General features: G+C 33.7%; 1 long non-coding RNA gene across 1 annotated transcript; it reads left to right on the forward strand.

Moving 5' to 3' along the window:
* The first annotated feature begins 4,728 nt into the window (after nt 1-4,728).
* LOC121030413 (uncharacterized) lies at nt 4,729-7,725 on the forward strand. The gene is made up of 2 exons (XR_005790187.1): nt 4,729-5,099; nt 6,718-7,725. It is a non-coding gene; the product is annotated as an uncharacterized LOC121030413 (long non-coding RNA).
* Nucleotides 7,726-11,924: the final 4,199 nt, after the last annotated feature.

An 11,924-nucleotide genomic window follows, 5' to 3' on the forward strand; every position in this document is an offset into this window, starting at 1 on the left:
TATTCTATTCTATTCTATTCTATTCTATTCTATTCTATTCTATTCTATTCTATTCTATTCTATCCTATTCTATCCTATCCTATCCTATCCTATCCTATTCTATTCTATTCTATTCTATTCTTATATTGTATATTGTATTCTAAGATATATACCACATCTTCTTTGTTCATTCATCCATTGATGGGCACTTAAGTTGCTTCTGTCTCTTATCTATTGTGATTAATGCTGTTATGAACATAGGGGTGCAGATATCTTTTTCAGTTAGTGTTTTCATTTTCTTTGGATGCATTCCCAGAAGAGGAATTGGCTGGATCATATGGTAGTTCTGTTTTTAACTTTTTGAGGATTATCCTTACTGTTTTCCATATGGCTGTACCAATTTACAATCCCACCAGCTGTGCCCAAGGGTTTCTTTTTCTCCATGCATGCCAGCATTTGTTATCTCTTGTCTTTTTCATGATGGCCATTCTAACAGGTGTGAAGTGATATCTCAATGTGGCTTTAATTTGCATTTCCCATATTACTGGTGATGTTGAGCATCTTTTCATGAACGTATTGGCCTTTTCTGTATCTTCTTTGGAGAAATATCTATTCATATCCTTTGCCTGCATTTTAATGGGATTAATTGGTTTTCTTTTCTTCTATCTTTTCTTTATTCTCCTTTTCTTTTTCTGCTATTGAGGTGTATGAGTTCTTTATAGATCTTGGGTATTAACCTCTTATTATATATATAGTTTGCAAATATTTTTTTTTCCCATTCCATGGGTTGTCTTTTTACTTTGTTGAGGGTTTCTTTTGCTGTGAAAAAGTTTTTAGTTTGCTGCAGTCCCACTTGTTTATTTTTTATTTTGTTTCTTGTGATTTAGGTATCCAAATAATCATTACTAAGACCTATGTCAAGGAGTTTTTTTTTATTCCTATGTTTTCTTCTAGGAGTTTAATGATTTCAGGTTTTATATTTAAGTCTTTAATCTATGTTGAGTGAATTTTTGTGAGTGGTGCAAGATAAGGGTCCAGTTTCATTCTTTTACATTCTTTACATTCTTTTACATCCTTTTCCAATTAGCCCCACACCATTTATTGAAGACTCTTTTTCCTCCATTGAGTACTCTTAGCTCCCTTGTCAAATATTAGTTGACCATAGATGCTCACCTGGGCTCTTGATTCTTTTCTCAATGTGTCTGTTTTTATGCCAGTACTACACTGTTTTGATGACTTCAACTTTATAGTATAGCTTGAAATCAGAAAATATGATACGTGTTGCTCTGTTCTTTTTTCTCAGGATTTCTTTGGTTATTTGGGTTCTTTTGTGGTTCCATAAAAATTTTGGGAGGGTTTTTTCTACTTCTGTAAAATATGCCATTGAAATCCTGATAGGGATTTTATTGAATATATAGATGACTTTTGGTAATATTGACATTTTAACAACATTAATTCTTCCAATCCATTAACATGGCATACCTTTCTATTTATTCATGTCTTTGTCAATTTCTTTCATCAATGTCTTGCAGTTTTCAGAGTAGACAACGTTCATCTACGTAACTAAATTTATTTCTAAGTATTCTTTTGTTTTTGATGCTCTTGTAAAGGGGATCAACTTCTTCACTTCTTTTTCAGAAATTTCATTGTCAGTGTATAGAGACAGTACTGATTTTGCATGTTAATTTTGTATCCGGTAACATCACTGAATTTATTGATTAGACCTAACAGTTTTTGGTTGAGTCTTTAAGATTTTCTTTGTATAAAATTATGTCATATGAAAATAGAGACAATTTTACTTTTTCTTTCCAATTCTGATACCTTTCTTTCTTTCTTTTTTATTTTTTTCCCTAATTGTTCTAGCTGGGACTTCCAGTCCCATGTTGAATAGGAGTGGTGAGAATGAGCACCCTTGTCTTATTCCTGATCTGAGAGGGAAAGATTTCAAACTTTTACCTTTGAGTATTATATTATCTGTGAGGTTGTCATACATGGCTTTTATTATGCTGAGACATGTTCCTTCTGTGCCTAATTTGTTAAAAGTTTTTAGCATGAATGGATGTTGAATTTATCAAATGTTTTTTCTGCATCTATTGAGATGATTATATAATTATTTTCTTTAATTCTATTAATGTGATGTATTACACTGATTTACTCGTATATATTGAACCATGCTTGCACCCCCAAAACAACTTAATCATGAAGTAGGAGCCCCTTAATGTACTGCTGAATTCAGTTGGCTAGTATTCTATTGAACTTTTAATACTTTTTATCCTCTCTCGGAATATTGGCCTATAGTTTTCTTTTCTTTTCTAGTAGTGTTTTGTTCCGGTTTAGTATCAGGATAACAGTAGCCATGTAATATGATTTGGGGAGTGTTCCCTCCTCTGAGATTTTTTGGAAGAGTGTGAGAAAGATTGGTGTTAAATTTTTAAATGTTGGGAAAATTCATCCATGAAGCCATTTGGTCCTGGGCTTTTCTTTGTCAAGAGATTTTTTATTACTGATTTAATCTCCTTACTAGTAATTGGTCTATTCATAATTTTTATTGCTTCCTTATTAAGTCTTGATAGGTTGTATGTTTCTAAGAATTTTTCAGTTTCTTTTAAGTTGTTCCATTTTTTTGCATATAATTGTTCATAATAGCCTCTTATGATACTTTATATTTCTGTGGTATCCGTTGTAATGTCTCCTTTTTCATATAATTCTGCTAATTTTCATCCTTGCTGTTTTTTCCTTGATTAGTCTAGCTAAGGGTTTTTCACTTTTGTTTATCTTTTCAAAGAACCAATTGTTAGTTTTGTTAATCTTTTGTATTGTTTTTTTCATTCTTTATTTCATTTATTTATGCCCTAATATTTATTATTTTCTTTTTTGTAACTATGGGCTTAGTTTGTTCCTTTTTTTTTTTTTTTTCTAGTTCATTAAGGTTTAGAGTCAGGTGTTTTATTTGGGCTCTTTCTTGTTTCTTAAATTGCTATGAACTTCCCTCTTAGAACTGTTTTTATGGCATCCTGCAAGTTCTGGTATGTTGTGTTTCCATTTTTGCTTACTCAAACTTTTACAGTTTCTTATTTCTTTATGTATGTATGTATGTATGTATGTATGTATGTATTTATTTATTTATTTATTTATTTATATTTCATTTCACCTTTAATTTCTTCTTTGATCTATTGGTTGTTTAACTTCCATGTGTTTGGGATTCTCCAGTTTTCCTCTTTTTATTAATTTCTAGTTTATGCCATTGTGACCAGAAAAAAATATTTAGTATGATATCAATCTTTTTGAATTTTTTAAGACTTTTTTTGTGTCTTAACATATGGTCTGTCCTAGATAATGTTCCATGTGTACTTAGAACAATGTGTATTCTACTTTTGTTGGATAGAATGTTTTATATATACTTGTTAGGTCCATTTGGTTCATAATGTTGTTCAAATCTGTTTTTTTCTTATGGATTCTCTGCCTAGATGACCTATCCATTTTTGAGAATGGAGTATTAATGTCCCCAACTATTGTGTTACTGTTTTTTTTTTTTAACTCTGTTAGTTTTTGCTATATATATTTAGCTCCTCCAATGTTGGGCACATAAATATTTCAATTGCTATATCTTTTTGATGTACTGACAATTTTATCATTATATAGTGACCATCTTTGTCTCTTTTTATCATTTTTAAAGTCTATTTTGTTTCAGTATAGCTACCCCTGCTGTTTTTTGTTATTATTGTTATTACGATTTGCTTGAAATGTCTTTTTCCATTCCTTTACTCTCAGTCTATGTTTTTATGCTCTATTTTGGGGCAAGGAGCTGTTCAAACTCTGAGGATAGGAATGGGGGGCAGGAGGGTAAGGTATGTGCCATTTTTTTTGACAAGAGTTTTAACAGGGTTTACTGGCTGGTTTGTTTTTCCTAAGTGAGGCTATAGGGTGGTCTCCATGGTTGCCTGGATTTTCTGATCAGGTTTACTGGATGGTCAGGACTGGGTTACTATATTCAGTAGTGCATGGAGCCATTCATTAGATTCCTTTTCCAGGCAGGGAACAGGATAGGACCCATGGCCTGTACAGCTCATTATTTGGGGACTTGAATCAGGCCAAAATGTTTACTGAATTCCCTGGTCAAGTGAGACCACCAATTTTGTTCTGCAAATGGGAGAAACCTTGGGCTATGCTCTACGGGCTGTGAAGCTTCCTTTGTGCTCAGGTTAGGGTTCCCAATTGGACAGGTTGAAGGCTGTATTCAGTGATGAACAGGGCTACAAATTAGTTTCCCTGCCTCATCATAGAAGGAAAAGCAGCTCTAAAGCCAACAAAGCTCTTTGTTTTCTTAGTTCAAACCGACCTGCATCCCAAGTTCCCTGATTGAACAAGCCCATTATTTTTGTTCTGCAAACTATCAGCTGAAGCATAATATATTTATTTATTTTTTATAAACCTTCCATTTTCCAACAAGGTGACTTACAAGGGATTTTATTTGTGAAAATGTTTGATGGAAGTTAGTTAAGAGTATTAAGTGACTGGAAGTCTCAAAAATTCTAGAGTAGACAATTATTCCCCATGCATCATCTGCTGGGTAATATGGGATTTTTCTTGTTTCTAAAAGATAAAAATAAAAAAAGGTTGCATTCTAAAAGGTTTCACATTAGAGAAAAACTTCCATTTTTCTCCTTCATGTATCAGTTTTTAATTTCCACTAATGTTTTTATATTATTTGGTCAATTAGCTGTCAGAATTTTTTAGAGGTAAAGAAAGCTACATGTTTCTGATTCTGATGGGTACTGGACTCAATGTTACATGCAAATAAGTTTGAGCTAATAGATCTTTGCATTTTACACATTGCTGAAGAGCATAGAATGTAATTAGGTCTCCCTTTTATATGGTTGCAGCTTGTCCTTTTACTAAATCAATTGTCTTTGCTACTCATTTATGTCATTTTCTCTGTCTTCAGTGTTTCTTTCCAACCTAGAGTGAGACATTTACTCTAGCTTTGATGAAATACAAGAAGTGGAACTTGTTGGTCAAAACGTTGGACAAAACAGATGGAGAAGTAAAGAAGTATGTGACATAAGACATGCAGAAATTTGGATCTCTCCAATTAATCATGGTTCACAGCTGACAAAAAGGTGACAATAATTGATGTAACCCTTTGAGAAACAATCTGGAACTTCAGCACCATGGGAAATCTTGTTCAGCTTTGCTCAGCTACTACTGAATTAATGTGTGTTACAAATTGCTACTCAGAGGGGCACTTCATAAAGTCAGAGTTTCTGGAACAAATTCCACACCATGAGGCATCCCAGAAATCATTCATTTTTCTTCTGGCTTCTCACCACTCAGTGTTGTGTCACCTACTGTAACAAGCACAGTCCACAGATAAAAGATGAGAGTACCAATTTATCTGCAGTGTGTTTTGCCAATGTAGGTAGTCTCCATAACTCACTTTGATTCCTAGGAGGGTTATATGTTGTTAGCTTGAAATGTCTAAACTAGTTGTCTGTTTGGTAAAATGCAATGCTATATGCATGCCCTTTACTGGCTCTGCAGCTATAGGATGTGTACCGCCCAATCTTTTACATGTAGCTTCAGTGTAAGTGACTTCCCCTCAAAAGATGATGTAACTATTTGACCAGGCATTTTTCTCCTTATAAAAGAGCTTACACAATGGCAATACTTCCAAGTTCCACGCCTGAATAAGACAGTGTGATACAGATCTCCAGAGCAAGCACAAATGTAAAAAACTGGAACCACTGGAGTTGTAAGAATATATTATGATTTTTATTCATAGTTGATTCTTAACTAGAAAAAAGAAAAAGCCTCGTTATTTTGCAATATAAACATAGACACTCGTCTCCTTACTGAGTCCATATACTAGAAGGTCACATGTCACACAAAGCAAATGAGGTGAGAGTTCCACAGTGCGGAAAGACTGATTATGATATTCTCATTCACTCAGTGCATTCAGCAGCTCACCAGGCATTGCAGTTAAACAGACTGATGGATTGTCATCTTGTTATGATCACTGTACTTCACAAAATAAACAGATGCTTTAAAAAAAATCTCTTTAAGTAAATCGTGGTTTACCAATAATACCAATAATGCAAGTAGAAGCAACCAAGAAGGAGCTAGTAATACTGATAACTGTGCCTACTATCATCTCTTTGCAGACCACATTACAAGATAAGAACAATGATTATCTAATTAGATCTTCTGAGATAATAGTCAAAGTAATTTGAAATTGTCAAGGAGACTACTTGAAATCAGATTTTTTTCATCTCTTATCATGAATTATAGTTAATAGATTAAAGCTCAGATACTGCATTTCAAATTTAACTCTTTAAGATTCATAGTTGTATATATTTTATAAGGTATTTAATAATTAGTAGGATATGCATGTTTTTGGTGAAGGAATGTATATTTATTGAGGATATGTATTCCAAAATTTTAGAGATCAACTGCATATTCAAATATAAGCATTTTTTTTAGTATTCCAAATAAATAAAGTGTATTCAAGTATGAAGGATTGGTTAGATTTTAAGTATTCAAAGTATTTAGCTTTAAACTTATATTTATTTCAATAACAATTCAAACTTAACTTCAGTAATCACATGTGTTTTCTTTTTTTTCCATCTTGAAAACCTAAAAGGCTATATAAATAGCCAATAAAAGCCTTAATAAAATTCAAAAAGGTATATTCACAGGCAGTGGGTCTAAACATTAACTTAATAATTTGTTTCAAATTAGAGAGAAACTCCCAAGTTCCATGCAGAAACCTCATACTATCTTCAAACCAAAATCAAACCAAAAATTATATCAACTGAATATTAAAGCCAAGACTTTTTCTATTGTGAACTTGGGTGACTAAATCTAAGAATGGACTGATAAACATTGCTGAGTGGTACACATTGGATGAAATCATTACCCTACCATCATCACTAAGAAATGACAATGCTGTCACCTGCAAGCAGGCCATGAAATGATGGTGAGTAATCACTGTAACCTCTCTCTCCTGGGTACTTTATATGTTCTGAAGTTCATTTTACCCTCACATCAGATGATGAAGTGACCACTTTATACACCTTTTACAGATAGGAAAGCTGAGGTTTAAAGTGTTAAATCAATTTCACAAATTACTGAGCTGACAAATGTAAGCTCTGATAACGGAATCCATACCAGAAATTTGGTTCTATGAGAATCAGGAGCATATTCTCTGAACATGAAATTCAGAGACACAAATATTTCTTAAATATGATAAAGAGTTTAGAAGAATTTGGTCTGTCAAATATTGGAATGGGGTGCCTCTAGGGGATTGATTCTTTCTGGAGATAATGATGGAGTGGTTGGGTAATTTATATTCAGTGATTTTACAGAGAGGGATTCAGATGTTGGATAGGGCTTGAGAGTATGTTTTCTTTCATTGTCTTCACTCTATGATCCATGATTTTATCCCGTGAAACATTTCCTGATGTTTTAAGTTTTCTGAGGTCAAGGGGTATTGTGTTTACTATTATTATGCTTATTATTGTCTTCACTGACACCAGTCATCATTTTTAAGACAAGCCCAAAAGGGTAAGACTTTAAATTATTATGTCTTTGCTAATGTACAATTTAAAGGGACGTTTATTTGCTATATAATTTTGAGGAAAAGGTCAATTGTTTCTTTCTTTTTGAGGAACTAGTTACTGCCATGAAATTGGTAAATTGGGAATGTTTGTATCTATAGAAGGTAAATAAATTTTTCAAGGGATTAAATGTGATTCTGAGTTGTATCATTACAATAAGCTCATGCAAATGTAGGCACTTTTTCAGGTGATGAAGATGTGGTTGTCATATTACAAATAATTAAACCAGTTATTTGTAAGCACATTTATACATAACAATATGGATTTATTATACATAATGAATACAGAGAGATAGATAATATGTATGCACACACATTGAAACATGACATATATGCCTTTATCAAATAATAATGATTGAAAACTATCTTTTAAGAACTTTGAATGGCCTGAAATTTTACTCTACTTACAAGATAACAAATTAGCCTACTGGTTTCAGAATTGCTGACAGAAGACCCGAGATTCCTGGGTCAGAGACAAGACAGTCTGTTACTCATAGCAATAGCAAGAGTATCATCATGTTTGCACCAATTCCCCCACGTCATATGGGACATTGTGAAGAAGACCAGGTAATACCTGCATATGCACCAATTTGAGTATGAAAAAAGGAACTTTGAGCTTAGATAACCAAGTCTTTTATAATGGACGGTAAGTCTGCCTGCTTTAACTCCAGAGGGAGACACTGATTTTATTATACTGGATAGTAATCAAACCTGCCCTTTCCTCTGGAGGCAACATGATTTCTCTCTTGCAAGGCTGTTTGCTAAGCTAACACCCTTGAAAAGATACTCCTAAACAAAGGGAGTTAGTGCCTGTTTCTAAGACATGCAGAAATGCAGGAAACTCATGGAGAATTGTCTCCTAACACCACCAGAAATATTTATTGTCAGCATTTGGCTTGAAAACGGGCACATGGCACAGCGTTTGTGAAAATCATCTGGCCTTTGATCCCATAATAGCCAAACAGAACATTAAGACATGTTGAACGTATGGACTTTTCCCATCATATTTCCTGGAAAGCACATGTTTCCTATTCAGGGGTCACTCTGACACATTTGGTCCTAGAGACCATCTCAACTAGACTTGTGTCTGCATCACTTGCTGCCTGAGAACTGCTCTGCCAATCTGCCTTCTGGGGCCCCACAGAAGGGTGAGTAATGGAGCATTAAATACTAACAATCTGGCTATCACAAGGACTTAATCTATTTAAGCCCCACAGGGATCTGGGCGAACATCAAAATAAGCACACCAAATGTGACTTCCATTGACTCCTTAGGCAGAAGAGCCTAAAACACCAGTGAGAGCATATGAGATTCGGATTGTTTGTCTTATAAATGGCATATTAAGACATCTTCCTCTAAGGCAGCAACATGGGAGAGTCAATGCCACACTACCCATCAGGTTGCCATGAATTCTCTTAAGGCATCAGCAAACAGAGGCCTAAATGGAAATAAAGTTTGAACAGTCTGGGTTCAATGAATTTATCTAGGACTTTACAAACACAGATCCAGAATAAAAGTATTTTTAATTTCAGCTTACAATGTACTCTTGTGATGTTTTTAAAAATACTATTTTACTCTTAATTAGATGTTTTTGTGGTAGTTGGGTGTTGTAGGGCATAATTTTTCTTTCAATTCTTATGGTCTCTAATTATGACCCAGAGTCAATGGAAAGAGCATAAGATCTGAATTGTTCAGGGTTTGAATCTTGATTCTAGGTAAGTTACATATCCTTTATGAACCTCACTTTTCTCATTTATAAGCACAGATAATTATTTATTCATATAGGACTGTTTGGAGATTTTTTTAAGTGCACTAAAACAATATAGAATGTAACACGTAGGAGATACTCAAGATAGCCTTGTGAGGCAGCCCATCACCCAAGGCCTCCCTTTTGTTTGAGTCTGGGCCACTAATTCTGTGGAGCTATAGGATTTTATGTCATGGGCCATCCAGCTAACTGTGCAGTTTGCCAGCTTCAGACTAAGCTCAGGGAAAACAATAGTTGATCAAAACTGCCAGACTCGCTTCCTCTCCTGAAACTATAAACTTCTGTTCAAGTGCTGTGTTTATGTTGTAATCTTCTGTGTAGTGAGTAGGGGGGAGGAGGCGTCACTTGAGAAGAGCTGCAGCAGCCCCTTAGGTAGGAGATACACACAGAGAAAAATGTGATGATGAACCTAAATCCGTGAGGTATCCCTTGGTGTCAGCTGTACCCCATCAGCAGCAAAGATGTGTGTGTGTGTGTGTGTGTGTGTGTGTGTGTGTGTGTGTGATTAGCAGAAGTGCTTTAATGTGGATATAATTACCATATGCTCCATGGATGAATAATGTTTCTAGCCTACATTATCTACCCACATTTACAGTATAAACTAAACAGTGTTAAGTAATGTGGTTTATTTCATCAGCACAGGCCCTTCTTGTCTCTTCGAACACAGAGCCAGTTCTGGCTCTTCATTGGGTGAATGGAGTTTGTAAACTCTTCTTGCGTGGTCCCATGCAGTCTTTAGTGTCAAGAATTTGGCTTTGTCTGCACAATTACTATTCTTTGTATTTTATTCTAAATCCCCATGTGGAAAAAATATGTTTAAATACAGCTTATTGCACATGTTTTCTAAAGATGCATTAATAAAAAAAATGTGATTCAAATGTGTCAGGGCAAGGCTTATTTGGAAGATGGTTCCCATTAACAAAAGTACAATATCCTACATATGTCATGTGCATGATAATGTATTCCATCATTTTAATCTAAATATTATGACATTTAATTCATTTTTTTGTCAAATTATGATGGTAAAATATAAAGTAAAAGAAATTAATAACTATCTATTTTATAATATTAATATTTTTTCAATAATCATATCTGATGATATATTTAAAATGTCTATTATCAAATTTATTGACACATTTTTCACCCAAAATTATTACAGATGAATCAAAATAGGAAATATTTTCTCTATATATTTTCTCTATTATGTATCCATACATATTTCAATGCCTTGCACTAAGTCTATGCTCAAAAAACAATCAATAAATGAGCATCCAGAATAATGCTTAATATTCTACTACTATCTACCATCTATCGGACTTGTGCTATATGTAACCCAACATAGTATAGGACATTTATCTAAACTTCCTGAAATTTTTGTTGTTGGCAATATAACTAAATCTTCATGATATCCCTACATCATTTTGCATCACTCTCTTCCTTTCTTCCTCCTTATTTCCTTATTTATTTATTCATTCACTCTTCAATATTTCTCAAGGTTGATCTTTCTCTCTCTTTCTTCTCTCTATTCCATTCTCTGTCTTAATTCCTCATTTCTTCCCATTTTACCTCTCTTTTTATTTATTAATTCTTTTAGGGCAAAGAATTAGTTAAGAATCCAAAACCTCATATTTACGTTTTATGATATAAAGTAGAAGTATTAACTATGGTGTTATATTATCCATTTGTCTATTAATTCCAATTATCCTTGGTAATAATATGTTGACTCAACAGACTATGGATTTAAATTTTGCCTAGGACAAGTTAAAAATATGTTGCAAAGTTGAGCATTTTAATTTTCATATTCTATTAGTGGTTTTGAAAAATAAGAACATCTGTTTGTAGGAACAAACAAATCAACAATAGCTCCTTGGGTTAAAATGCAAATCTCTCCGAAGCCGAAAGTCATGAAGAAATATCCTTGGCCTAGGTTTCACTATTTAGCATAAATGCTGAACACATAAATGCTGAACATTTATGCCATTGTGGGGAGACCTTGCACTGGTTGTGCATGATATTTCCTTGAACATGGAGCATACTTAACTAGGTAATAATTTGGATGTAATTGTATTTTTGTCAAGTAAAACATGAAAATTATCTCTACTTTCTTGCCCTTAATGCTGAGACCCATCACACAGAATGTTCAGCAAAAACAACACCAAGTTGAAATCATCTATACATAATGGCAAGTTATGCCCTACCACCACTGCTAGAGCTCATATTGCCTTTTATATCAATTTTAGGTGAGTTCATTTAACATAAGTATTTTGATTCCACTATGAAATTTCTTTATATACTTCTCTATAAGTGTTTTTAAGGCATAAACTACCAAGGAAATTAAATTAAATTTAATAAATACTTTCATAGAAAATTTTTGTGGTTAGAGAAGTTACAGAAGTGATACTGGAAGCAAGATGTTAGACTACTAGGAAGCTTCAGGTCCTTATTATTCCACAGAAACACTGAGATGATAATAATATACAGACCAGAATATGTTTGTGAGAACTGTAGAGACCAGTTGAAACTAGAACACTCAGGTCAGTGTAATCCCAAGAAAGGATGCCA

Source organism: Herpailurus yagouaroundi, unplaced genomic scaffold (genome assembly GCF_014898765.1).
Source record: "Herpailurus yagouaroundi ecotype Mexico unplaced genomic scaffold, PumYag 28, whole genome shotgun sequence".
Lineage (NCBI taxonomy): Eukaryota > Metazoa > Chordata > Mammalia > Carnivora > Felidae > Herpailurus > Herpailurus yagouaroundi.